General features: G+C 38.9%; 1 protein-coding gene across 12 annotated transcripts in view; it reads left to right on the forward strand.

Moving 5' to 3' along the window:
• Lrrc4c (leucine rich repeat containing 4C) overlaps positions 1-26,728 on the forward strand; it is a 1,368,573-nt gene that overhangs the window by 1,198,246 nt on the left and 143,599 nt on the right. For 6 of the 12 annotated variants that reach the window (XM_087651932.1, XM_087651933.1, XM_087651925.1 and 3 more), the window contains exon 1: positions 4,684-6,669. The gene's annotated coding sequence lies outside the window, so the exon portion shown is untranslated. 12 annotated transcript variants of the gene reach the window in all.

Below are 26,728 nucleotides of genomic sequence, written 5' to 3' on the forward strand. Positions count from 1 at the left end.
GTCCTTACTCTGCATACACCTTTTAAAGGGTAACATTCTGTGGAGAATATTATGTAGCACCATTTCATCAAAGAGTATCTCTACATATCTAATAATCATTGTATATGAAGGTGAATGGATTAAATCCATCTAGCTTCACAGTAACTTTTCTTTTTTTAAATTATATATATATATATATATATATATATATATATATATATATATATACTGGCTGCAACATGAACAAATTAGGGACACCTTCTCTGGATTCACAGGGAGAAGGTCATTTCTACAATGTATTTTCTGTCTATGAAGTTACTACCGACCTATCCCTCTTAAGGAGAGCTCATGGTCTCTTCTTGCCTTCAGCTTTTCCACTTACCCTTTTCCAACATTCTGATTAATGACATACAACATATGTGTTGGATGTGTAGGCATATGCATGTACATATACATACCCACCCATACATAGAAAGATGCAGGAAGTGTCTTCATTGGTCAATTTCTCACTTATTTTGTTAGACAGTGTTTCTCATTGAATGTGAGCTCACTAACTTGACCATAGTGGCCACTCAGGATGCTCCAAAGATATCTTATCTCTGCCTTCCCAGTTCTGGGATTTTAGGTGAGTACACTGTGCTTTTTATGGAGATGACAGGGAATAGCATTCAGGTCTCAGAAATTCTGTAGCATGTACTTTACTGCCTAAGCCACAACCCCCTCCCCCGGCCAGGTTCCTGAATCATTATTAAATTAGTAGAGCTATCTCTCAGGTTTTTTTCATTCAAACAAGTGGACAGCTCATTTATCAAATCAATCAAGACATATTAAAAAGCAATGAATCAGACACTGATGTAATCAGTCTGGGTCCCAACAAGTGTTAAAGTGACTATTTCCTCCTCACACCTACGACTCCCAGTCTTGAGGCTCCTTGTCACTGTATATAGAACAGATTTTTTCCTTTAAATTCCCTTCTTCATACTTCCTCATTTGTTTTTCTCTTCCCAAACTAGTACTAAAGAGGAGGATAATAAACAAACAAGCAAACAAAAGCAAAAGCATCAGGAGGCTATCAAACCAGCTGAGTCAGGTCTGTAGAGAAAAGACAGCTAAAGGAGATATTTCCACATTGTCAGGTAGATGGAATGCATTGGACTTAGTGACGCCTTCCATACATTCAGGCAATAATACAGATTATCAAATCCCCTACTTGCTGTAATGCCTCAGCATGGGGATGTACAGTGGACTGTACAGGCAAGATAATAACTAAGACAAATATTAAAACCCAAGAGGGAACAAAAAGTAAATCTATATGGGCTAAGTGCTGCACATCAGAGTCACCATCATCAAAGGAACATATTGGAAACAACTATCTGCAAATGTACTAGTGCTTTAGTATCCTCATCTATATTACTACTATTTAAGTCTATTTGTCTGTTGGGAGGCCTTCTAGTTCTGAAGCATTGTCTGTGTTATATTGCCTGGAGGCACATATGCCCGCAAAAATATAGCATTTGATATTAAAGTAAATTTTAAGTCAATTTAATAGGCTTAATGAACATCGCTTTGTGTGAATTAAGAGAGGCAGGCTTGATGAGATTACTCTCTCTCTCTCTCTCTACATATATATATATATATACATATATATATATATATATATATATATATATATATAATAGAATTGGACTAAAAAAGAGAACTCTCAGGTTTTGAGCCATAAAACAATGACTTGGACCTAAAACATTATACTGTGCCCTGAGAGATTCGCCTATAGTCACCCCTTAAATCTAATGAACAATAAGATATACACGGTCTTTTTTCTTCATTTTTACACAAAGTTACTGAATTCATATTTACTGTTTTGTGTTTCTGATTACAAGATGCTGTCCCCTGCTGTTTGTTTAAGATTATACCAGTTCAGAGTCACCAACCTGGAAAGAAATAATATGGCAATTTTATTTTACCCATACATCTTAACATCAGAAGGAAAAATGTGGACTTCTATACATTCATAGAAGAAAACCACCGTGGGAAAATCACGCTCCCTCTTCCCAAGTTATGTCATTCCAATGGCCTTCGCTTCTAGATAGGATTTTGATAAGAAGTACGGATGAATTGGAAGCATGACAATGGGATGACTTACTTACTCCGCAATTATTTCTGCTAAAAGGGGGCTCATAAAGGGTCTTAAATATGTGTATCTATTAAGCACAATTGACAACCCTACTGGATAGATGGATACACGTGTGTGTCTTAACAACTGAAGTGCATGTGTGCCTTTAGGACAGTTCCCTTGCCAAGTCTTTATTTCGGTTCACTTTAACTAAGGCCACCCAGCAGTACAAAACAGTGCCATCCCCCTACAGAACTACAAACTCTCCTCTGGGGATCCACACTGATAGTAAAAGCCAGTGTGTTCACCACATGACAAACTGCTCTCCACTTTACCAAAAACTTGGATTTTATGGGGAACTAGAAGAAGTGAAATTGACTGGATCTGAGTTCAATATTTGGCTGTCATTTGCCAAGTATATCATTTGACATTTCACTTTGGCTGCCTTCAAAACCATCCAGTCGTTTGAATATTAAATAGAGTGATGTATAAAGCGGCTGTAAAACATCACACACGAGTGTGATTAATAATTGACTGCAGATGCAAATAAGAACGTCAGATAAGCAATTCGGTGCCATGTAGAGCAAATGGACAACTGTGGTGCGCAGATATGTGGTGAGAAACTAGCAGAACTAGACTATCTTTCTTTATTTCCTACTTAGTGTCGTTCTTTCCTTTTGATTCATTTGAGAGAACACGTCACTCTAAAAGATGTTAAAGGTGTCTAGTGACAGCTAGTAGATCAACCTTTGAATAAACATAGTGTTGGTTTTCCTCATGCTGTCAATTTATCTAAAAAGAATATTTGGATTCCAAATCCCTTCAGTTTCCTTCAGTTTCCTTTTGAACATGGGAGTCAACTCCTCTGAACCTATCCAGAGAATCTAGAGGAAGTATTTTCCAATGTTTCACCAGTGGATAAATGATGCTTGACCAATACAAACTGACGTTACAATCAATGGCCCACTAGTGTTTGTGAACCAGACCATGCAGCATCCATTTAAGTATAAAAGCATTAACTCCTTCACAAGCTCACATTGTGTGTGTGTGTGTGAGTGTGTGTGCATATATATATATATATATATATATATATATATATATATATATATATATATCAACTACATCAAAGCTCTCCAAAAACATATTGAAAGACCATAAGCAATTGTACCTGAACCTGAGATGAGGCTATTTTCCATCGCAGGTGATGACATCTGAAATCCATATTACAGTTTCTCCTTCATCTTCAAAGAAATGTATATATATATATATATATATATATATACATATATATGTATATATATATAAATTTTTGAACTCCAAAGAACTAAAGATATAGTGCTTTGCATATAATATAAAGGGGGAAAAGAACATTAGTCATGAACTCGGATAGGCCCTTGATGTTCCTGTAGCAGCACTGACGTTCTCATTGCTCTACTACAATTCTGTTTATTATTTACACACTGTGTTTAACTCTTTGGTTTGATTTAGTTTTTGTTTTCTTTTGTTTTGCCTTTTGAGCCAAGAATGCATTCTGATATTCTGAGTGTTAGAAAAGTATTAAAAAAAATGAAGCAAACAAACAAACAAAATCAGACAACCAAAACCGGCCATCAAAAATGGCCCAAAGGTCTTGACTGGGAGAAAGTGAAACGAAAATCTTTTATTTACCTTCAGCTTCAACAGGCGTGATTGCTAATACTTAGAATCGTCATTTTAAATTTCATTTGGTCTCGTATCTCAAATAGCATGCTTGGAAGACATAAAATGAGTGACTAGCTAATGGAAAGAGCTTTGTGATAATTATATAGCAGAGAAAAATGACAAAATATGTAACTCTTTGGATCACTGTTCTGTGGTCCGTGTCCCTGCTCCTTAGGGAAGGCAGTGGAGTTGAAATTTGCCAGTGCTCTTCTAACACTAGTTGATGGAAAAGCCCCGTTCAGGAGCGAGGGATGCTGGAATTGAGTTGTCAAGCTGTCCCGAATGTCTTGTACAAACCGAACAGGCCAATTTACTGCAACACTGCATAGAGTGAAGGCTCCTATCTAGCCTTTACACTTGTTTCCTACTGGAAAGATTACTCTGCTCCCCCATCCTTTCCCTCCCTAGCAGCTCCTGAGCTACCCCTGACTCCTCCTGAAAAACCAATTCTCCAAATTAGAGAATTCTTAATCCGTACCTTGGGACCAGCCTGCTGGACTTCCCAGGGAGGCTCCTACCATCAATCTGAAAGCAAAAGCGTCGGGTTTGTTGATGATTTTGAATCAAGTGGTGATTTGATTTCAATATCTTCTCCTTTGTGCCTTAAAAATCTCAGCTTTCGGGATGAAAACCAGCAAACTTTAAAAAAAATGAAATGAAAATAAAAATGATAACTCCCACACAGCCTGAATTTCTTTCCCGATTACTAGCCTCCGAAGGTGAGGGGCTGCTTTAAAACGGAGTTCTTCCAACTCTCCCCTCCAGGTGGCAGCAGTGCCACACCTCAGTGGTTCCAATCCCCTCTTCCTTGACTTCAAGTGTTAATGCAATTGACCAATCACTGCTAAGATGATGGGAGGTAATTGGGTAATTGTATTTTACTGATCTCTAGCGGAGAAAGGGAAAGGGAAAGGGGCAAGAAAGAGGGCCAGCTGAGGGGTAGGGACTGCAGTCCTGGAACGCTTTGGGGAGTCAGGACCCTAAGTAACAGGACCTGGCATTGGTGGAAAGTCTAGACTGGCAGACGCAGCCAACCGCTCAGAGAGCGCATTCATTTATCTGGGAAGAGAGCAGAGAGAGGAGAGGAAGAGAGTTCACCGCGAAGTGGATGGAAGGGGATCCGGGTTTCCGCGGCACAGAGAGTCGCAAGCCGGGACTATGGCACTGAGACCGGCGCGGAGCTGCTGCGCGCCGGAGGACGCATCTCCTCCAGGAGGACCAGCGGGCGTCGGGAACGGATGCGCACAGAGGAACCAACTTGTGGCTCCAGACCGTCCCCAACGCAGCTGGAAATGAGATCAAAGCTGCAGTTTCATTCCAGAAGGATGAGAGGAGCCAGTGATTAGAGAATTTTTTTTTTAACCCTCTTCATTCCTATTTCGTTACTCCCCCCTTTTTCTTTAAATATATTTTTTAATATTTTTTCGTTTATAAAATTAACTAACACCATGTCTGCCCCGTTACTTTGCTTTCCCTGCTTGAAATAAAAGCCTAGCCTGAACTTCCACAACCTTGGGGAGTCGAGATCTACGGCCGGATGATGGAGAAGGGGACACCGGTGCTGGCAGGGGCCGCTGGCGAGGGACCGCATCAAGCGTCTCTTTGGTGATCCCGGCCCTGATCGCCGAGTTCGGCTGTACCTGGAGGACCTGTACCCAGTACTGGGGTTGGGGGAGGGGGCCCAGTGAAAGCCACCCTGAGCCTTAAAAAAAAAAAAAAAGTAGCTGACCGGGGGCGGAACGGGTTTGTTCTTGACAGCTGACGGAGCCTTGAAATTTTCCTCCTCTACCTCCGCCCCCTCCCCCGCCCCTGCCCCCCGCACTCCATTTAACGTGAGATTATGAAATCGCAGAGGCGGTGGAGGGAAGGCGACGGGATCTAACAGGGAGTTTGGAGGGGCGAGGGGGAAGGTGGCTGGGTGGCTGAAATCAAAAATTCAATTGCGCACTGGGTTGTGATGAGAAATCTAATCAGATCTTTGACGAAGGGGCCGGCCGGAAGGGTAGCCGGTGGGGGCAGTTGATCCCTAAATTCTCCAAAGAGAAAGCTGGGGTAAAGGAATCAAGGATGTAAAGAAAAGACTTTTTTGTTCTTTTTTTCTTTTTTTCTTTTCTTTCTTTCTTTTTTTTTTCCCTTTTCTTTTTCCATTTTTTACCCCCGGAGGAGGTGGCTGTTGGGTGCCTTGCTAAAATGAAGGATATGGGACGCAGCTCTCTCTTGGAGCAGAACGCAGAGGATAAACTGATGGTACCAGAGAGAAGAAAGAATGAAGCTTTTTCTTGCGAGCCCTGGATCGTAACATAAATGTGTATATGGCCACACGGGAGCATTGGGGGGAAAAATGAAATAAGCTGATGTCAGACCTGCGGGGTTTGGTGTGTTCTGACATAAATAATCATAAAATAGCGGTCCCCCTCCCCCAAGGATGTTTAGAAATGGAGAACTGAGGATCCACAAAGAAAAAGTGTGCTCATTTTTCTCTATAAAAGAGAAAGTACGCCAAGGAGATATTTTTGGAATGAAAAGTTTGGGGCTTTTTTTTAGAAAAGTAAAGAACTGATATATATATTTTTTTTCTCCTTTTGGAATTTCCCACAAGAGGAGAGGAAATTAATAATACATCTGCAAAGAAATTGCACTGAAGAAAAGTTGACCGTGGAAGAACGAAGCAATTGATTGGGAAAGAAATCAGCAGAGGACTCTTGGATCGGTGCCCGTGTTGACTAAAATTGAAGGATAATTGCAGTTGGATTTTTTTTCTCCACCAACCTCTTTTATTGCTTTCTTTCTCTTTTTCTTTTGGTGTGAAGACCATGCATTCCTTCTAGTTCTTAACCACCTGGATTTCCCTTGGGATGTAGCTGTGCTGAAATACAGTGAGTGATCCTAATTTTCTTATTTATCAGTTGAAGAAAATGTTCATTAATTTAGTGTTCTGGTTCTCTTTCCTCCCCCCTCCCCCCTTCACTGTGGTTCTCAAGGACCCGGCTATTGGGAACAGGAAAATGAGGGACAGGGTGGCCCACGCAGTTGTTCCATCAAGCTGTGCTCACTGATAAGCTAGACTGTTATACTGATGCAGGTTGTCTGCATTCTACGCAAATGCCTTTGCAAATGTTCGGTATGGAGAAGAAGGAGAAAAAAAAATTTCTCCATGAAAGCTGCTGCAGTGTGGGGTGCGGATGCAAGTGATTGACATTCTAGAATGCATTTAAGTTACCAGGAAAGCCCAGAGTGAGAAGCACAAATGTTGGCTATTGGAAATCGAAGGGGCCCAATTTAAATTTCATTATCCAAGCTGACACTGCAGATCAACAGAATGTATTAACACAAAACTATGATCCTCAACCAGGTGAAGGATGGCTTCTGGCTAATGGGTAAGAGGGAATGGCGCGGCAGAGGAAGTGGTGGAGCGCTTCCTGTACTCCCTGGTCTAAATGTGGTCTTTGCATCCCGGGGGGCTTCAGTGATGGAGCTATGATTTAAACAAGGAGGACACATTCACCCCAACCCTTGTAACTTCAGACTCCCTTGGTTCTCAGAGAAGTGGCACACAGATTAGACAGGACCCGAGTGTTTAGCTCAGGCTTAACTAGGAACCCTGCAAACACCACTAAGATACAGCTCTTGAGAAAAAGGCAGACATTTACCACTCCTGTGGTAACTTAGAAAGGAAGGCCGAAGAAAAGCTTTGTTTGTTGAGCACCAAAGCTTGCCATGGACCAGGTTTGCTTTGAAAGAAAGAAGGCAATGAAAACAAACCGAAGTAAATAAGTTAAATAAAAGAGAATGTTGTAAGTAATTTGAGAGGTTGGGACCTACAGGATCACCCCCACCCCATGCCCACCTCTGTCAGAGTCTTGGAGTTTGTCTGCTGTACAGAATGATTTCACCCCCACTCCTGACATCCTTCTATATTACTCTTTGGAGGCTGCTATTTGAATCATGAACTCAGGTAACTTCAGAGCCAGATCATACATTAAATGCTAACAAAGAAGAAACTGAGGCTGAGAGAAACCATAATTCCTTAGTTAATGACCAAACAAGTCTGAGACAGATGACTCACATAGCCTCAGAGAAACAGACAAGTTTTGAATCCAAACTAGGAGGGAATCTGGCACATATAGGAGGATCACAGCTGCCATTTTTTTTTATTCTGGAGAGAAAGGCACAGTTATCTAGAAATGATGAAGTAAACTTCTGTCAGTTAGATATCAAGATTCCTAAGTGCCAGTATCCCTCTCCTGCCTTTCTCCTTTCTCCTTTCTCCTTTCTCCTTTCTCCTTTCTCCTTTCTCCTTTCTCCTTTCTCCTTTCTCCTTTCTCTCTTCTCTTCTCTTCTCTTCTCTTCTTCTCTCTTCTCTTCTCTCCTCTTTTCTCCTCTTCTGTGCTCTCCTCTCACTCTTACCCTCTCCCTGCCTGTTTCATGGTTCACAAAACTCTGGCTTTAAAATATTTAAATCCCAGAAGATCCACAAGTCTGAAATGTCCCAGAGGAGATAGACAGTAGCTGCCTCCCGAGTACCCTGTTGGTGCTGGGCGTGTTTCCTGCTGTGAGTGGTAGACTCTGAAGAGTCATTAAGGAACTGTGGAGTTAGATTTATATTAGAGAGGTGATAATAGAAACCAGAAACACCCTGCTAACAGCATCTAAGTCTGTTCTTTCACTCCCATCATCTGTTCTTATCCTTTTTATTATTCCTTAATAAGGTATCCTACAGCCAAGCACTTCCCTAATTTGTTTTTCTAGGCACATGTTTCCCATTGGGAAACACAGATTCTGTAGGAATTTACCAACTTATGAAAACACATGTGCAAATTATTTTCCTTCAGAACTCTATGAAAGCTTCTACATGTATTACCTCTCTCCTCTCTCTGTCTCTCCCTGTCTCTGTCTATGCCCCCTCCCCTGTGTGTGTGTGTGTGTGTGTGTGTGTCTGCTATGATTTGCATGGTTATTGTAGTTAATTCACCAGTCATGCTCATGTAACATGTCAAGTTATACAAAGTTGTTGATCATCTGCAACTTTGTTCAATTGGCAAAGAAATAAGAAGAGAAAAAATGTCTTGAGGTTTTCTTTACTTTGTAGTTGTCTAGAAAACCTGCCCTGGAAGTATGTTGTGTCTGCTAATCAGGAGATTTGGTTCTCATCATCTTTGTTTTTCACGAAGATTTTCTCCGTACTGAACACTACTCCCATCAGACCACAAACTACAATTTTTTTCTGTTCAACGTTTCCATGGATTTTCTATCCCCCTCCCTTCATACACAAATAGGTAGATGTTGCCAACAGGAAGAAAGGAAGGTAAGAAAAAGAAATAATCTCTCTGAAATCTGTGCAGGAACGAACTACCTATCCCTGAATCGATAAGGTGTCTGAAGATGTTCCTTGTGAGGGGAATCACTTTGCCAGCATTACACTGAGGTGCCCAGCCTAAGCCTGGGAATCACCTTCTTTGGCTTGAGACTCACTTGTCTCTACCATATGCACAAGTTTTTCATGGGATAGGAAAGAAGTCCTGGGCATGGTGGAGTTGAAATCCTACCTAAAATCTGCTTGAGGTCAAGTTGGCCACTCAGTGTATGTGTGGTAGGTATGTATAAGTTCAGACCCAGAAAGCTGCAGCTTTGGTAGTAGTTTTAAAGTTATTTCAAAATTCTCCCTCCTGTAATCTAATAACTGTACCCTTTAGCAACATTTTAAATTTCTCTGTCCGTCATCTTTTATCTTTTGCTTGGGGGTTGAAAATAACATCTAATTTGTTGATAAATTTGATGTTGTTTTTGTAAATTATAAGTGATATACTGCAAAATCTCAGCACAAAACTCTCTCTCAGGCTGTCGGTCTGTCTGTCACGGTCATTCTTGAGTTAATTCATGTGTATCCACTTCCTGAGGATGAATGAAGTGTGACCAAGTACTTTAAGGGTCTGTTGGATAAGCTCAGGCACAGTGACCATGAGGTCGAGCTTAAATTCCTTGTAAGGTCTTTCTTCCAAGGCTTTACCGGAAAGAATATATATATATATATATATATATATATATATATATATATATATATATGCTGTTTAGAAAAAGAAATCTGAGCAAAAATACTTAGATTTAGGCACAATGAAAGAATGATGTAACGGCACCTATCATGTTATCTACTTTTAGTTTTAAAGTTGCATAAGGTAACCTTGGACTTTAAGTGTCCTCTGGTTACATATGCAATCATCTTGGTCTGGGATGCATAAATAAAACAAATATATAATTTAAGTGAGCTACTACATCATTCTATTACAGCTCAAATTTCACTTCCTGGATGGGAGGGCTTCCTATTCTGATCTGTAGGCTCAATCTAAGTATGAGAACAGATGAAGAGACAGCCATACATAAGTCTTAATAATTGTATGTGAAACAGAACATCAATTTTCCAGTGGTCTAAGCAATTGGCCATTACCATGAATTGTTATCTGTCTGCCACAGTAGCTCTGTACTCTGTCCATGTGCTCAGTGGACATCCTAAGAACTCTCTTCCCTTTAACAATAACAAAAAGAAGCCCTGCATTTTAGTCCTAGCGACTGATGACATCTGGATCATCATATTTGCAAACTGTGTATAATAATCCTGTCAGCTTGGTGTATAGCTTATAGAGTTTTGATTGCTGAACTTGTGAAAACATTTTAAAATCTGGAAAGTTTTTGAAAGGCCTCCTAAAGTTCATCATTCTTAATTTCTATTAACATAAATGAAATCTAACATGGAAATACTCACCAGTGTTTACTTTGTGTGTGTGTTTTCTAAAAACAATAAAGAAATCAGGTAGAACTAGAGTGCTTGTGTTCAAAGTGAACTCAAATGACTTCACGGGGACACATGAATTATACATATCATTTAGCCTATTCCAACCAATATGATTATCTGTAGATTAGAGATAACCACATGAAACTGGCTAGCAGAAAAATTGAATCAGGTTTCTTTATGTCATGTACTATAAGCATTCAATAATTCCACATTTAAATTAATCATCTCTGGTCTATGTGTGGTTTAGAAACAAGATTAAAATGGGATTTTGTTAAGGGGAAGATCTTGACAACAATTCACTTTGGTAATGCAGACAAGATTAAATTTGGTGTTGATTATGGCAACTTGATATAAACTACAATCATGATTCATGATCCTCAGTTGAGGAGTTGCCTGATTAGTCTCTGGCTCTGTTGGTGGGAGTATTTTCTGATTGTTGGTTGATGTTGAAGAGCACAGCCTATTGTAGGAGGCACCATCCTTGAACACATACATAATCAAGGGTTGTATAAGAAAGTAGGCTAAGCCATAGATACCAAACCAGTAAGCAGCATTACTTCATGATCTCTGTTTCATTTTTTTCCTTCTTGGTTCCCACCATGATTTCTGTCTTGACTTCCCTGAATCAAGGAATATAACCTGCAAACAAGTTAACAGGTTCCTCCCCAAAGTGCTACTGGTCACATTATTTATATCAGCAACACAATTGCCTGCCAGTTATGCAGCTTGAAAACACACTTGGAGGAATCTCAGTGAAACAGTCAGTCATCAAAAGCTATGAATATACTTTGTGAATTGTGGATAATATACACTGTGTCCATGTATACACTGGCTGGGTTTTCCAGAGGATTAAAACATAGATAACCAAAATTGTTTTGTAAGTAATACCTTAGAAGACTCTCAGTGAAGGGATCAGATAAAGAATCTGCAATGTCTTCATTTTGTTCAAAATTATTTTATTCAGTAATTATTGAATTGATAGACAAAATTCAGTCTGGTGGCTGAAACAATGTATCAGGTACTTTCTCTGAGGGAATGGGTTGTGTTTTCTCAGTCATGACAGAAACTGAGAAACCCCACATGAAAAAAATCCCACTCTTTTGATGACTAACTGTGCTTCATTTAATCACCTCCTGTAATGAATTCAAGTGCTTGTACACATGCACATACTTGTGTACATGCATTGGTTGTGAATGGACACACATACACACACACACACACACACACACACACACACACACACACACGAAAGATTGTTCTGAGGAATCTACAGAAGGTGAGTGAAAATTCCTCACGAATGTTCTGACTGGATACACAGAGAGGAGGATACACTATCTTTTATTGGAAATACTGAAGTCTGAACATTATGTGACCCAGTACATTTTTCTTATTTTTGATGCTGTCATGGGTGGACTGGTAATAGTTGGCATGCCTCATACCAGCTCTTTTGTTCTTATAGTCTCTTCTGTTCAATAACCTTTAAAATGATGTTAGTTCAAGCACTAGGAACCTGATACTGAATTGATAGCTGACTACCTAGGAGTTCATGATTGCTGTTAATTAAGAGCATATGGTGTCTGATCATAGGAAACTAGTGATGAAGAGGTGAAAGGAAGCAGCAAGGCATTTTACCCTGGCAGATACAATGGAGAAAGGGAAAAAAACTAAAGGATGTTCAAATACCTTACCAGGACTTTAGAATAGACAATATAATATTATAACTCTGTTTCAGCACCTGCTAGTTATTTGTCCCTAAGTTGCCAGTTAGAACTGATACGTTTCAGTTTTCCACACTGCAAACCTGGTTACCTTTTTCTTTATACTTATTTCAGGAAAACTAAGGTATACAGTATAGATCCCTGGACAGTACTCAAACAGAGAGGATTGTAATAGGTCATTGTCTCTTCTGTGAAATTCAGTTATTTTTCTGTGGTAACGGGAACATTCAACATATTGGGGGTTTTGTCTTATATCTACCCGGCATAAAACTATGAAAATTTTAAGTTTCCTATCAGAGTTCATAATAATACTTTCTATTTATATGTATACAATATGAGTAAAATTGTAATGAAGTTTGTACATGATTTTAAAGAGCGTTGATATGATGTAGACATACCTTTATTTCAACTTTGGCACAGGCTCATGGCAGATTCCTGTATTTATCTAAAGAGCCACATTTTTGGAAGATTTGGATGTTATTTAATAATGCCAAACATAATTATCACTTGGGAGTCATGTAATAAGTACCAGGGAGTCATGTAATAAGTACCACACAATATGTTGCAAATAAAACTTTTCACTTTGACTCCCATTTATGGAACAGAAACAAAAAGAGGGTAAATGTGAAGATGTTTTAGTAATTCGAAGGTAAATCTGAGAACAGGAAGCACTTATAGTCACCAAAGATCAGAATCAATAAATTCAAACTTGTTGTCTTTGTGGCATTCACTATCATCCAACCTGATGATACTGGAAATATTTAATTTAAATTGAAATACACTGTTTTCTTCCACGTAGTTTGGTCATATAATTTGCATATATTTTCATTCCTCAATCACTGTAGAACTGTCTTTAAGAAAGTCACCACTCCAAGAAAGACTCGGGAAAAATAATTCTAATCCACCTAAAATATCTACGGAAAAAAATGCTTTTTGAAATATTTATGATATTATCTATAAACTTAGGATTATGTGAGGAATAATATCAATGCTCATTAATTTGGACTTTACATAAGTATCTGTTACACAGCGTAAGCACATGAATGCACACAAGGTAAGCACAAGACTTAATTACAGAACAGTTCAGTTTGATATCATGATCAACTTTGAGTTCATGAGGGTATTTCAGAGGATTGAGGCATTTTTCACAAGTTATTTTCACTATTCATTTTACTTTCTCCTCTTTTCTGACTAGGAATTCTTGTGTATTTCTGAGCACTATTTATCCAGTTTGTTTTGAGATCCCCAACTCAAATTCCTTGGCCATAATAGCATGTGGAGAGACCTAATAAATCTCCATCATCCATAGATCCCTTGCTACCTTGGATCTCATGATGGCTTCATAAACTTTCTACAACTGAAATTGATTGTTTTCATGCCAGTAACTTCTGTATCTAGCATTTCCAGTACTGATATCTCTTTAACCTTCTTGTCCAAGCAGTGATCAAATTCAATTGTAAACCTAGCTTCTGTCACACAATTTTCTCAGTCTAGATTCCATCATTATGTTTAATAATACCCTTTTCTTCAGTGTTTTTTGTCATTCAATCTCTTACAAGCACTATTCTAAGAAATGAAACTGAACAGCCTTTTCTCTATAATCTATGACTATAGTTGTAGACTAAACTCCATGCTTTTCTTTTGACTGTAACTAATTGACCAGCATAGTCATACCTTCACTTGTCTTCCTGCTTTTCTAAACGTTTCACTCCTCTGGAGATCTTGGTAGCTTCGTTGACTTGACCTTTGTAGCAGAGACAGGTCAGTGGCCAAGCGTATGCTACATAGTCAAGCCTCAGGACAAACTGCCTCTTCCTGGACTCTTACCCAGCTCCTTTAGAGACAGAATTGTGTTCTTTCTTCTCCTCAGGAACACTTGATTATCACATGTCCTTGCTCTTGTCATTGTCACAGGTTTAGGATGAGGTATCTACCTACTTGGCTAAACCCACTCAATTTAGATGAAGACCTCATCATATTTTTTTTCTCATGTCTAAAACTTACCAAGACAATTATTTTGAGAGAACCTCTAAACAAGTGAAAGTGAGGGAGCTGATACTGTGATGTAAAGCAAATGAATGAATGAATGAATGAATGAATGAATGAATGAAACAAGTGAAAAGAACTAACACATGCCTTGAATTTGGCCTCTAATGGAGGCTAAAATTTTAAATATACGTTTGTCATTAGAATTACTAGCATATACTTTTCTCCAGTGGTCTATGCTTCCAATCTGCATTACATATAAAATTTACTATGATTTTTCTCTGCTTTAATAATAGTAAACATATATTTCTCAATCATTTCCTAAAATGTACTATCTGGACATTTCTACAACGAGGTGATACAAATAGATTAACTAGCAACGGTGCCATAACTTGTGCAATTTTCTGAGTACATTTATGACCCATGTTTGGCTTTTTGAAACAGTGATAGTAGCTGTCCTTGAGAAACCATTTTTAACATAGGCATATCTAGGATAGTGTTATATTTTATCTCAATGCTCTTAGTATGCCTATTGCAGATTTTGTCAGGCACACTCCTCACAGGTATCACTCACAGATAGCATTGCTCTCCCAAATCAAGGTGTTCATTGCATAATATTCAAAGCTGGGTGAGGTTTGCCTTCCACTCTGGGAGACCTATCACAATGATTATGAATTTCAAGGCCAGGAATGGCAGTATACAAACTCTTGCATAAAGGATCGGAGTGTAAGGGCTGAGGATCTTCTTCCTATCAAGGTACAGCTGCTTTTCACAGTATATGAAGACCTGCTTTCACTGAATCCAGTTGTTTTGATCTTATGCTCTGACATAACGCCTTCTTCCTTCCTTGCCAAAAATATACCAGAATACACTAACTTAGGAGGGCAATGCCAAAAGGAAGATCAAACTGAATTATATGTCTTGACTATTTTGGAATACTAATATTTTGTTAAATCTTCTTTGAAATGTTTCTTTAGTTTTAGATATCTTGCCCTTAGAAATTAGGATAAGTAGCAATTTTCATAGTAGAAAATTGATAATGATTTTCACAGTGTTTAGAATATATAACTTTTCCTTTTCATCCTCCCAGCCAGTTTTTATCCCAGGACTTCCCAAAGAGCTGCATCTTTACTACTACCTAACACTATAATGCCACAGGACTTGAGAATGGGCAGGTGCTAGGGAGGAGATACTTGAAAGAGGCAGGGGTAAATCTTGTGATTCCTTCTTGCCAAACTACAAGCTGCTAGGACCACACTGTTTTCCTGAGAGTAACTCATCTGTTTACTCTCACCAATCGTGAACAAGTAATAATTCAAAAGGACAAATTAGCCAACAGATTATTTTGTTTAAGTCATTATTGAAGAGGATATGGGCTTGCATAAGGGTTCACAGATTTAGAATGGTAAGATCATCTGTCTCTGGACAATTAATATACTTTCATGATTATTAGCATCATTTATTCCTGTACATGTAGTCAGGCCTGGGCCAAGTTAATTGAGATCCTATTTCGAATGCATAGGTTCATTTGTTGGTTGTATTGGGTACTAGATCAAGAACCCACTGTAATATTAAGAAATTCATTCCCATGACAAAGGAAATGTGTTCTTTAGTGATGGCTTGGTAATGATGGTGGAGATTTCAGTAATTAAGCAAAGATTCTAAGAAAGCTTTGTGACCTTTGGAAGTGTAAAGAATTCTTTCTCCTGATAGGCTTTTGTTTGGTTTGCAGCCAGATCTCAGATGTGCAGATTTTTCACAATCTTTGGTTGAGAAGATAAGAAATGAGGTAAGGAGAGGGAGAGAGAGGATAATCCTGACCTGCTGTTATAGTGCTATAGAGAGAATGTTATTTGTTTAGTTGGCTAGTTTCTAGAAAGACTCACTTAAACAAGAACCAGCATTCGAACATATCTTGAGGGGGCTTGCGTGGGGGTGCTGCTCAAGTCAGAAGCCATCCGAAAAGAGTTAACATCTCTGCAATGGTGTTCAGGAAGGCAAGAATGGAGCTATGAAGGCTTTCTCTGTATTGTTTGAATGTTGCCATGGCAATCGTTTCCAGCAGAAGTTACATGTTTTCAATTCCCCACTGCATCAAGCCGGCTTTCCCTCTCACCCTTTCTCCATCCGTGCCTGTGAGCCTTCGTTCAAGCCTTTGCCTTCCTCTCTGTCCCCAGTCCTCTCTCTTGTCCTCTCTTCTCTCAACGCATCTCCTATTAATAACAAACGTGTCCCTACTCCAAGGGGTCACTTGTGGCAGAAAGTAATTCAGGCATATAGTACTCTATCCATTTTCCTGTTTTCCCCCTTCTGTTTATGTATTAAAGACCTAATTAGACTGAAGCTGTGGAGAAAAGTAGGGTTGGGGCTTTCCCTTGTTGGTAGGACACAGAACATATTATAATGCTTGGTGTTGTGCTGATATGTTAATTGGATCGCTCCAGGCAAGTGCAGAGCAGCCGTCTCTGACAATTAGAAAGAACAATGGCTTTACTATGAAGCAGCCCCCTCTCTGAATCAGTGCAGGGATTAGCATGCACTGCAAGTCTCTAGAAGGTTCCTGTATACCCAAGACAGATCTGCAGTCAGAAATGCATCCTGTCTCTTTAAGCAAGAATGCTGCTGCCTTTCACTTAGCTTATTTCCCTGGCATGGGACAAGAAGTGAGGGTAGATCTGGCTAGGTGAGCTGCAGAGGGAAGCCTATCCTGTTGGAGACCTAAACCATAGGCTATATCGTGAGGATATTCGCACGGTCTTTTTGCCTGCTTAATGCACGTGGCTGGTGAATTGTGAAATGGGTCTCATTAGAGCCTTTCATATCCTGGCATGTGCCAAAGTGCGTTGCCGGCACAGCGCCATCACTTTGGGTCCAGCCCTGCTGCTCTTCACAGCAGCCAAGAAGGGACAGAGGCTCTGTCTGTATTAAAGGCTTCGGTCCCATCACTCTCTGTCTACTGTTCATTGTAAGGCTCCTGTGGCCCTTTCAGCTCAGCCAGGAATGAGGCATAGCACATCCCCTAGGTGTTTATGGAGAAGAAATGTGAAAGATTCTAAGAATCACTGTAGAATTTAAGGCAGTCATTGGAGGCTGCCACCTACACAATGTTTTCCAGGATGGCTTTGGGATTGTACTTGTTTTTGTTTTTGTTGTTGTTTTCCTGAAAATGTTTCCAGATAGTCACCTGAAAGGAAGGATGGGTAGACTGTGCCAACGAAGCCACCAGGGACCATTGTGTTACTAGATTCAAAGACACTGTTTGCTTTCTCCCACTAGCTTGGCATACTAAGGATTTTGAAATTAAACTCTATCTCCTAGAATATAGCCCCATCTGTATTATCAGCTACCATACATTGAATTTCATGCATGTCAGTTGCTTGGCATTAATTAAAATACATGATTCTAAAACATCTGTAATATAAAAGACATAAGTAAATCTCACAGCCGAATTTGGACAGGCCTCATGTTACTGGTTCAGCACACTTCTCACCCTTCTTAACCCCAAACTTCTCAACTTTAATATGCGAATAACAATAGTAGAAGTGATAAGGATATTATTGGAAATATACATTAAGAACATTTATCAGAGTTCTTTTCTACTTGTAAATGTTTGTTAAAGGATAGTCTACTTCCTCCCTTAATTGTGGCGTTTTAGACAGGGTCTCATTCTATAGTGCTAGATATGACCTAGGACTTGATGTATGGATGATGCAGTGAGGTGATCTTCCTGCATCTGCTTCACAAGTGGTGAGACTGCAGATATGATCACCATGCCTCCCAAACGATGTTCTCTTACAACAGTGTTGTGAAACAAACACAGAATATTTGTCTAAAGAAGAAAAGGGAAGTAAGAAAAGTAACTAAGTGGTTGCTTTTCAGTGACAAAAAAAAAAGTTCATTAGAAATTGGGTTTCAAATTTAGGACAATAGAATTTGAGATTTTTTTTCCTTTGCAACATTGTAGTTTTGATAGCAAAATTTATAGGCCCAATGGCTTTGTTTCTTTTGTTTTGAACATGTAATTTTTGTGCAAACATATTAGACTTTTTCTATAACAAGGAAGAACTGAACCTTTCTTATTAGCAATTAGCTAGTCAGAAAATAAACAAAAAGAAATGAAAAGTCCTACAGGCATATAATAGTCAGGCAAAATCTGACCCAGCTGTTTACAATTCTACAGGGACTCCAGTTTTCTTTAGTTAATCTCCCCAAATTCAGGGTTCTCATTTGGGAGCATTTGTTTTCCCCTTTTCAACCACTCATTAAAAGATCTGCATATGTGTCCCATCTTTAACAGACAACATCTCAAGGTCTCTATTCACTGGCTAGCACAATCTTATTGTATAAATTATTTAATCTCAACCAGAGCTTCCTACACTATCTTTGACCATTGAGTTTTACTTCCCTGCTAATAACCCCAAGATATAACTTTTATTCTGCCTGGAATGCTCTTAACTATGTCTGGCCTGGCCTCATGGTCATGTTTTCATGACTCACCTATTCCATAGCTGCTTCTCCTGTCTCCTACTTCGTTTTCTCATGGTCCTCCTCAGAGCCAAAGTCATGAAACTGAAAACTCCACCTACCTCTGTTCTGCCCAGCTATAGCCTGTCCACATCTTTATTCAACCAACAGTTTTAAATTAAGGAGCAAGATTATATAGCATCACTTGTACAAGAGGATCCTCTGGTCCCTGAGGCAACAGTGGGCAGTGTATAGGATTACATAAATAGCCACAGAATGAGATCCAACAATTCCCCTTTAGTTTAAATAAAAGGGCTATTTGCCTTATAATAAGTAGAATGCCATATTCTGCATGGTCTGTTCTTAAATCCAATCCACATTTGTGGGAAGAATGCCAGCTTATTTGGAAAATGAGGAAATTAAACCAAGAACAAAAGATCCCTGAAGTTGTCCTTTAAATCTCAAACACCCACACTTCTGGTCACCTGCATTGGCCATGGTTACCTTGGCTTTGATTTAATGTAACTTGCCAGTGCATAGAGTTGTGACATTCACCTGCCCTCTCCCTGATGTCTCCCTTTTCTTTACCCAGGCTTGATATTCCAAATAACATGTCACAGTTTCCTTTGCCTCTTCAGTGACTGAGAAGAGAAAACTGTGCTTACATTCAAATGTCTCTTTAGCAGTTCCTCTGAAAGCAAGAGGTTGCCTACCAAGTCCAAGGACAGAAGCTTTATTTTGTAGTCTTACTTTTTGCTTTTTTTAAAAAAGAGATGAGTTTTGTAGTTGAATTTTTGAATTCCATACTGAGAACACTATGGTGCAATGTTATGCTTAGCCTTAGTCAGCAAGCAAAGTTTGTGTGCTTCCTCAGAAGGTTCGCAGACAGAAAAACAATAAGGTAGATTCTTTCTAATACTGTAGAACAATAGAGACTGCCATTTCATCACCAACCTTATAGTTGCCATGCAAATGGGTTATTATAAGTAATTTATGTCAATGTGTCTAGAACAACAATAATGCTAAAAAAGAAAATCAGTAATATATGCTAATTAGTAAGTGATTACAAAGTGCATTCTAAAATGCTTTCTCTTCTATAAACATTGGACCTACAGGTGAATAAGATCATAGTTTTCAAAGACAGGAAAGGGAAGCTTAGGTAAGCTCAGTCACTTACTCATATCACAGAGCCAATAAATGTCAAAAATGACTGCTTGCATTCAGTCAACCCTGATGATTTTTCTGCTAGCTGCTTTGCCCCAATATGTAATTGCTTACTGAATATATTGTAACTCGGGAGCTAGAGAGATGACTTGAGATTAAGAGCATTGGCTGCTCTTGCAGAGGACCTGGGTCCAAGCCCCAGACCTGACATGAAAACTCACAACCATTTGTAACTACACTTCTATGATATCAACAACTTTTCGTGTCTTACAGTGCACCTACTACACAGATAATCATATCAGCTCATACTTAGACATATATAATAATAAAATAGAATTTAAAAAATACATTGTCATTTGATTTCTCTAAGCTTAAATCAAGATACCAAAGACTGGTAACCATTTTATTTGCCCTTATTGCTTTTAATTTTTATTATTTTATTTTACTTTAGAGACATTTTAAGGTTGACAATTTGTTACAGTGCCTTGCAGTGTCTGATTTCCTGACAGCTCTGGTATTCAGAAGGAATGATTGTGCTTCACTGCTTTAAACATACCGACCACACAAGATGACCATACCTAAAACCCAAGAGTCTCGCAAGAACCCTAGCAGTTTGTCTTGCCCTAGTAAGAGTGAATACAAATTTCATATTCCTGTGATTTGTGGCAACTAAGCTTCTAAAATCTGCACAGATATTAATTAGTATTAATTTATTTCTGTTCTCTCTTTCATGAAGTTTTTTTTTTTTTTTTTCCGGAGCTGGGGACTGAACCCAGGCCCTTGTGCTTGCTAGGCAAGCGCTCTACCACTGAGCTAAATCCTCAACCCCCTTTCATGAATTTTAAAGGGTTCTGTAAGCTTCTCCTTTGAGGATCTATTGTTTTGGTGAAAGGTGGACTGTTAGTTTTCTTTTAGGATGTGTAGGTCGACCAGTTTCCAGTGGATGTCCCTGTACCCAGGAGTATATATAGCAAAACTAATCTACAGAAATTACTAAACAAAATTACTAAGTTAAATAAAAAATAAAAGACATGAAGTTAAAAGGGTAGGGAGAGATAGGATCTGTGAGGAGTTAAGGTGAACGTGATTAAAATACATTACAATTTTATCTATATTTAATCATTTTATTTTACATATATGATTGTTTGCTTCCATTTGTGTGTATTGTGTAAATGAGTATGTGCATGAGCATGTCCGTGTGCATATGTGTGAACCATGTGCATATGTGGTGCCTGCAGGATCAGAAGAACCTGTCAGATCCTTCAGACCTGGAGTAACAGATGGTGGTGAGCCACTATATGATAGCTGAAAATTGAACCCAGGCTTTCTACAAGGGCAACAAGTACCTATGAACACTGAGATAACACTGCAGCCCAATAAAATTATTAAACAGATAATAAGATATTTTAATCACTCTAAAGGAAATATGTGATGATAGTGCTAGTTACAAGCCTAGTAGCACAGACATATCTCAAGCACTTCTTGTCTCAGTTATCGGTGCACATCCACCTTCGTGCAAGGAAATAGAATATGTTTTTCCAAAGGTCTTCAGGAACTGTAGCCCTTTCCCACTTGGATGGTACATGAGAGAGGCAGGAAGCACCAGGTTACTGTTTTTACGGAGACAGTGCTAAAAGGACTTACCATTCTCAGCTACCTAGATGCTGAACCAGACGGAGGCAATGCTTTCAATCACCCAGACTCCTCTAGTGTATCACTCTCTATTTTGCCTAAGATTCAGACACTGCAACAGCAGGGGAGACAGGCTCAGCACGGCAAGACTGCAGGATCTAAGGGCACAAACACTTGTTCACTTACGTACACACACAACCTGGTTCCCCATGTCTTTATTTCAGTGTCCTAAATTCCCCATGTCTTCTGAAGACATATGCCACTTCATCTTCCTCTGCTATTCAAAATTCAAGAGAAAAGACTGCGCATTGAGGCCATAGCCTATGGATTTAGGTCATGGTGTGACAGTACGCAATTATTCTCATTCCCTACTATATATCTGACCTAAAAAGCCCCTCTGCAAAGTTATAAAGTGACTGTAATATCAGTTTGGCTTTTGATCCCCAATTCTAAAGGTTTTAAAAACTGATGGGAGAGGCTTACTGTGTCTGCTCACTATTCTATGCTATCTGAAACATTGCTTCCTGTCCCTTCAGGCAGGCAAGCCAGAATCGAATCTTGCTTCCTGTTGTCTGTAGAATATGCCCTTTTCCTATCCTGATTTGAGCATTTAGCACTTATCAGGCCCAGATAACTATAATCACCCCTTGATTTGCCCTTCTCCTCCCAGTTATTTATCTTCCAAAAGCACTGCTTTTGTGCTGAGCTCCTACTAGCTAACCCTCACTTGTGAAATAGATTCCAGACCCTGTAACCTGGCTTTCTTCCATAAAACCTTTGTATCTCAGCTCTTCTTCCTTCAAACAATCTAGTAAGTATTCTTGGCTGTGCTCTAATGCCAGTGTCCTGATTTGTGTGATCTGTTCTTCTGAAAGTTCATTATTTGTGTCTCTTCATGAAATATGTGGGCTTTCAGAGCTCAGTCCTTGGGTCTAATTTCTTGGTACTCCCTGTTATCCAGTCACATACAGTTATGAATATAATTGCATATGTAATATGTATCCATATGATATGTATGTCTTACCTGCTTCACAAAACAAAAATATATTCTCTCCTGCTTGTAACTACTGATCTTAAAAGTGTTCTAATGGGCCAGAAATCTGGCTTAGTGGTTAAAAGGCCTGACTGCCCTTATACTAGACCCCAGTTCCTTTCCCATCACCTATATGGTGACTCTGAATCCTCTAAATATTCAGTTTCTTGGGGTCTAACGGCCTGTCCAGAACTCTGTAATCACCTGATAGGCAAAATGTGCATATATATCTATATCTGTATCTATGCCTATATCTATCTATCTATCTATCGATCTATCTATCTATCTATCTATATATATATATATACACATTCTGGCAAAATGTTCATATATGTAATATTATATATATATATATGAAAAATTAAAAATGCTAGCTTTCTTTGGGGTTTTATTAGGTTTGCTTTAATTTTAGAAAGAGAATCTAAGTGAACCCATGTAACTTTATTTTCCGTGGGGTAACCACATAGTGGTTTGTCACTTCTGAACTAGAAAAAAAACTCTATGGAGAAGTTTACTTAGACCCTGTTTATAGAGGAGCTATGCAAACGTCAAATTTCAAACAACAGCAGCATCAAGACGGCAATGTTCAGTGGCTATAGAGCTAGCCAGAATCTGAGATTCACTAGTGAAAAGACGGGGTGTTGGTGGATCTGCTGTGGTGTGTTCTTTGGAAGTCGATGTCTTTTGTTCTGAAATTATGACTGAGCTTACCAAAATAACTCATGCAGACTGATTCTCCTTTAAGTGTTCTCTTTGTTAATGTGCCAAGATGAAGACCGAGCTGTAAGTCTTAATGTTTTAGATTTTTGCCTGTGTATATCATTCCGATATAGCGCAGTGGCTCTTGATAAAACTTATTTCCCACCCCACCCCCAAAGAAGGCAGATGAAATTCATCGTAAGAAGTAGTAGACGAAACTCAGAACATCTTCTGCTTCCAATGATATTAAACAGATTAAAAGACTGACTGGCCTTGCCTCCGACTCTACTGAGTAATTTTTGACAGGAAATGGTGCATATAACTGAATACTCCCCCCAAATGTTAGCACTTGGCTGAATAAATACCAGAAACCAATGATGAGAAGGTGCCATGTCTAGCACTCCCTTCCTTGTTGATAATGTTGAGCAGGTAGTTGTGAGTAAAACAAGAAGTGTGATTATTTTTTTTCCCAAGCTTCCCGAGTAGGCTGGCTGTGGCAGCCATTTCCTGCTGCCGAGTGTGGTTGTCAAATGGAGCTTAGAAAGTTGCTCCTGACTGCCCACAAGACTCTAAGCAAGTTACCATTCTTTCTGTGAGCCTTTTGTTTCTGTAAAATGAAGAATTTGATTCAGAGTATTGCTCTCCCATATTTCCTTTAGCTCTCTAAGAGTCACAGGCATTTCATAGACCTATTTGCAGATAATGGGTCTATCTTTGCCATGGAGAATGGAAATGCATTTTCTTGCTCGCCGTCTAGTAAATTCCGGATGGCTTATTTCTTTTCTTTACATCTTGTGGCCTTTCCTCTGTCCCTCTTTCTATCACGCTTATAAAATATATTCGTTTCCTCTTCTGTCTATGTCTGGCTAAGTCTTTGGTCATTTCACAGTTGCCTTTTTTTGTGTGTGTTTGTTCATGTGAGGCTATTCCGCAGGGTAAGCACTTAATTTCAGACTCGCTTCCACTAATTAACTACGAAATTAAGTAGGTGAATTCATTGATTCGGCACTTGGTTTGATGTTTATATTAACTCATTAAAAGGGAAGCCCTGGATGTGGCCAGAGGCTTGACGGGAATCCCCTTGCTATGCCCCTGAAGACTCCTCTGATTTCCCACACTGCATATCTAGCTTGCTATTTCTCAGAAGTATTCATGTGTCTGGGGAGCAGCCAGATGAGCAAGCTGCATCCTACAGGAATTGCATCCTTTGTGACCACTGAAACAATAATTCCTTACTCTGTTCCTTCCCAGGCTTTTGGAACACAACTCCTGTTCTATTTTTTGATACACTTGAAGAATTCTCAGTGGATGTAAAGAGATAAAAAGTGATAGGCTTTCAATATTAGATTCTCCCACAGCCTCTGCCCTCATGTCCATACCTCATGGGGAAATAGGTCTGCATACTTAGATGAAATTTTCTCCTTGTTTTTATTAGAAGAAATTTAGATGAAGAGCAATCAGAGGCTGCCCATGCCATATCCAAGAAGTCTCCCTCATGTTTTTCCAGAGAATTTAATTTGTTTTTTTTTCTAATGATCCGATCTCGTGTCTTTGTTTTTGCTTTGGGAAGTAGAAACCCCCACAAATGTTCCATCAGCGACTATGTAATATACAATCATGTTTTCATTGTTAAGGACATGTTTTTTTTTTGTTCTTGTTGTTGTTTTTTTTTTTTTAATTTATAGAAAGATCCAAGGCTTCTTCCCTACAGCTACTGTGTAACTCGCAAACCATGTTTTGTGGTAAAATAGAATGTGTGGTAATGGAGCATTGATCATTTTAAAGAAACCTTTCTGTGGAACCTATTCAAGCATTCAGTGACTTGTCTAAAGTAGCTTGGCAAAAAAGACAAATGTAGTATATACCTGTGTTAATATTTGCTACACCTCTTGAATGTGATTCTTAAACTAAAATGCATCAAATGCAATTTGCCTTAAGACGTCTTCCTTCCTATTACTGAATTACGATGCTGAGCTACTTTGATCTCATTTCTCTATCATCACACCAATAATCTCTGTCAATTGCTTCCCCTCCTCACTCCATGCAGAATCCCAGCCAGGTGTTTTTCACAATTTTAATAATTACTTAAGTTTATTATCTGTCTTCCTCTAGGATTCTGTGCTCTGCCTATGCATGAAGCCAAACATATTCTTCTTTGAGAACCTCTTTGATGAGTCATAGTCATTCAATACACCATTTTTAAGTCTGAAAAGTAGAAATATTTGTGCAAGAAGACTCGCCCTTCAAAGTGACTTGGGTTTGAAACTTTAAACCAATAAGTCAATAAGTAAGAGAGAGTTTTTGATTTATTGGAAAAAATAATATGTCCATCTAAGTTTTAATTCACTAACAGCTACACAGCCATGGGATCTTCTCTCTCTCTCTCTCTTTATCTCTCTCTTTATCTCTCTCGACCTCTCTTATTTCTTTGCGGCCCCTGTTCCTGAAAAGTACAATAAAACTTGTATAATTTTTGCTCTTCCCATGTCATACATTTAATTTGTCAGCCACTTCATACATTGCCAATACTCCTGTCTATGGATCTTGCTTCTAGGCTTAGTAATTTTAGAATGGTTTTCCATGGAGCCTCTACAGATGTAGAAGTCAGTTATACCTTTCATAAGAATTTAAATCATATGTTGATACAGCTGTAAAAAGAAAATTTGGATTACACTATGTCCTCATCATGAAGTCTATATTAATTTTTAATACAAAGGATTGAAACTTCTGTAGCTTGTATTTGTGGAAAAGTTTGATTTTTTTAAAGTTATATTAGGTCGTAGCAGAAAAAATATTCATCATTATCACAAAATGACTATCAAATGATTCTTTTCTCATAAAAGGTTTTCTTATTGTCTACTGCATCCTCATCTACCTTTTACTTAAGGCCAGTCTCTTTGCTGTTAATATCCCAGACTATGCTTGCTTAGTTCTTATAGAATATAAAGACTCTTCATTGTATTAGGTAGCTAGAAACTGATTTGTCATGCTGACGACTCCCATGATATTTTATAGCACTGAACTTTAGATAAGCCATTTTAGAATAGACAGAATGCTAGCATAGTTATAATCACATAATGCTGGAATGAGTGGGAGCGGATGCAAGTTGTCCGCTCACGGTGCTTTGTTCTTACTTTATTAAGCCATAGAATGTGATAGAACGCAATGTTACTATAGGTTCCATGGTTCTAGCTTATGGTGATATAATGGATCTATTCATGTTCACAAAGTTCATGCCATCCATAAAAGAAAACCTCACTGATGCTCATGTGCTATTAACAAATGACAAATGAGGGTCTCCAGCTGAGGCTGATAGAATAAAGGACGGGGTTGTCATCTTGCAGTGAAAGGTTTAGCCATGAGTATGAAAACTTCAGGGGCTTCATGTAACAGGAATAGTCCAGAGCTTACAGTCATGCAAGCTATTCCATGAGAGCTGGTTCGCCAGGATC

The sequence above is a fragment of the Rattus norvegicus genome, chromosome 3, assembly GCF_021556685.1.
Source record: "Rattus norvegicus strain SHRSP/BbbUtx chromosome 3, alternate assembly SHRSP_T2T, whole genome shotgun sequence".
Lineage (NCBI taxonomy): Eukaryota > Metazoa > Chordata > Mammalia > Rodentia > Muridae > Rattus > Rattus norvegicus.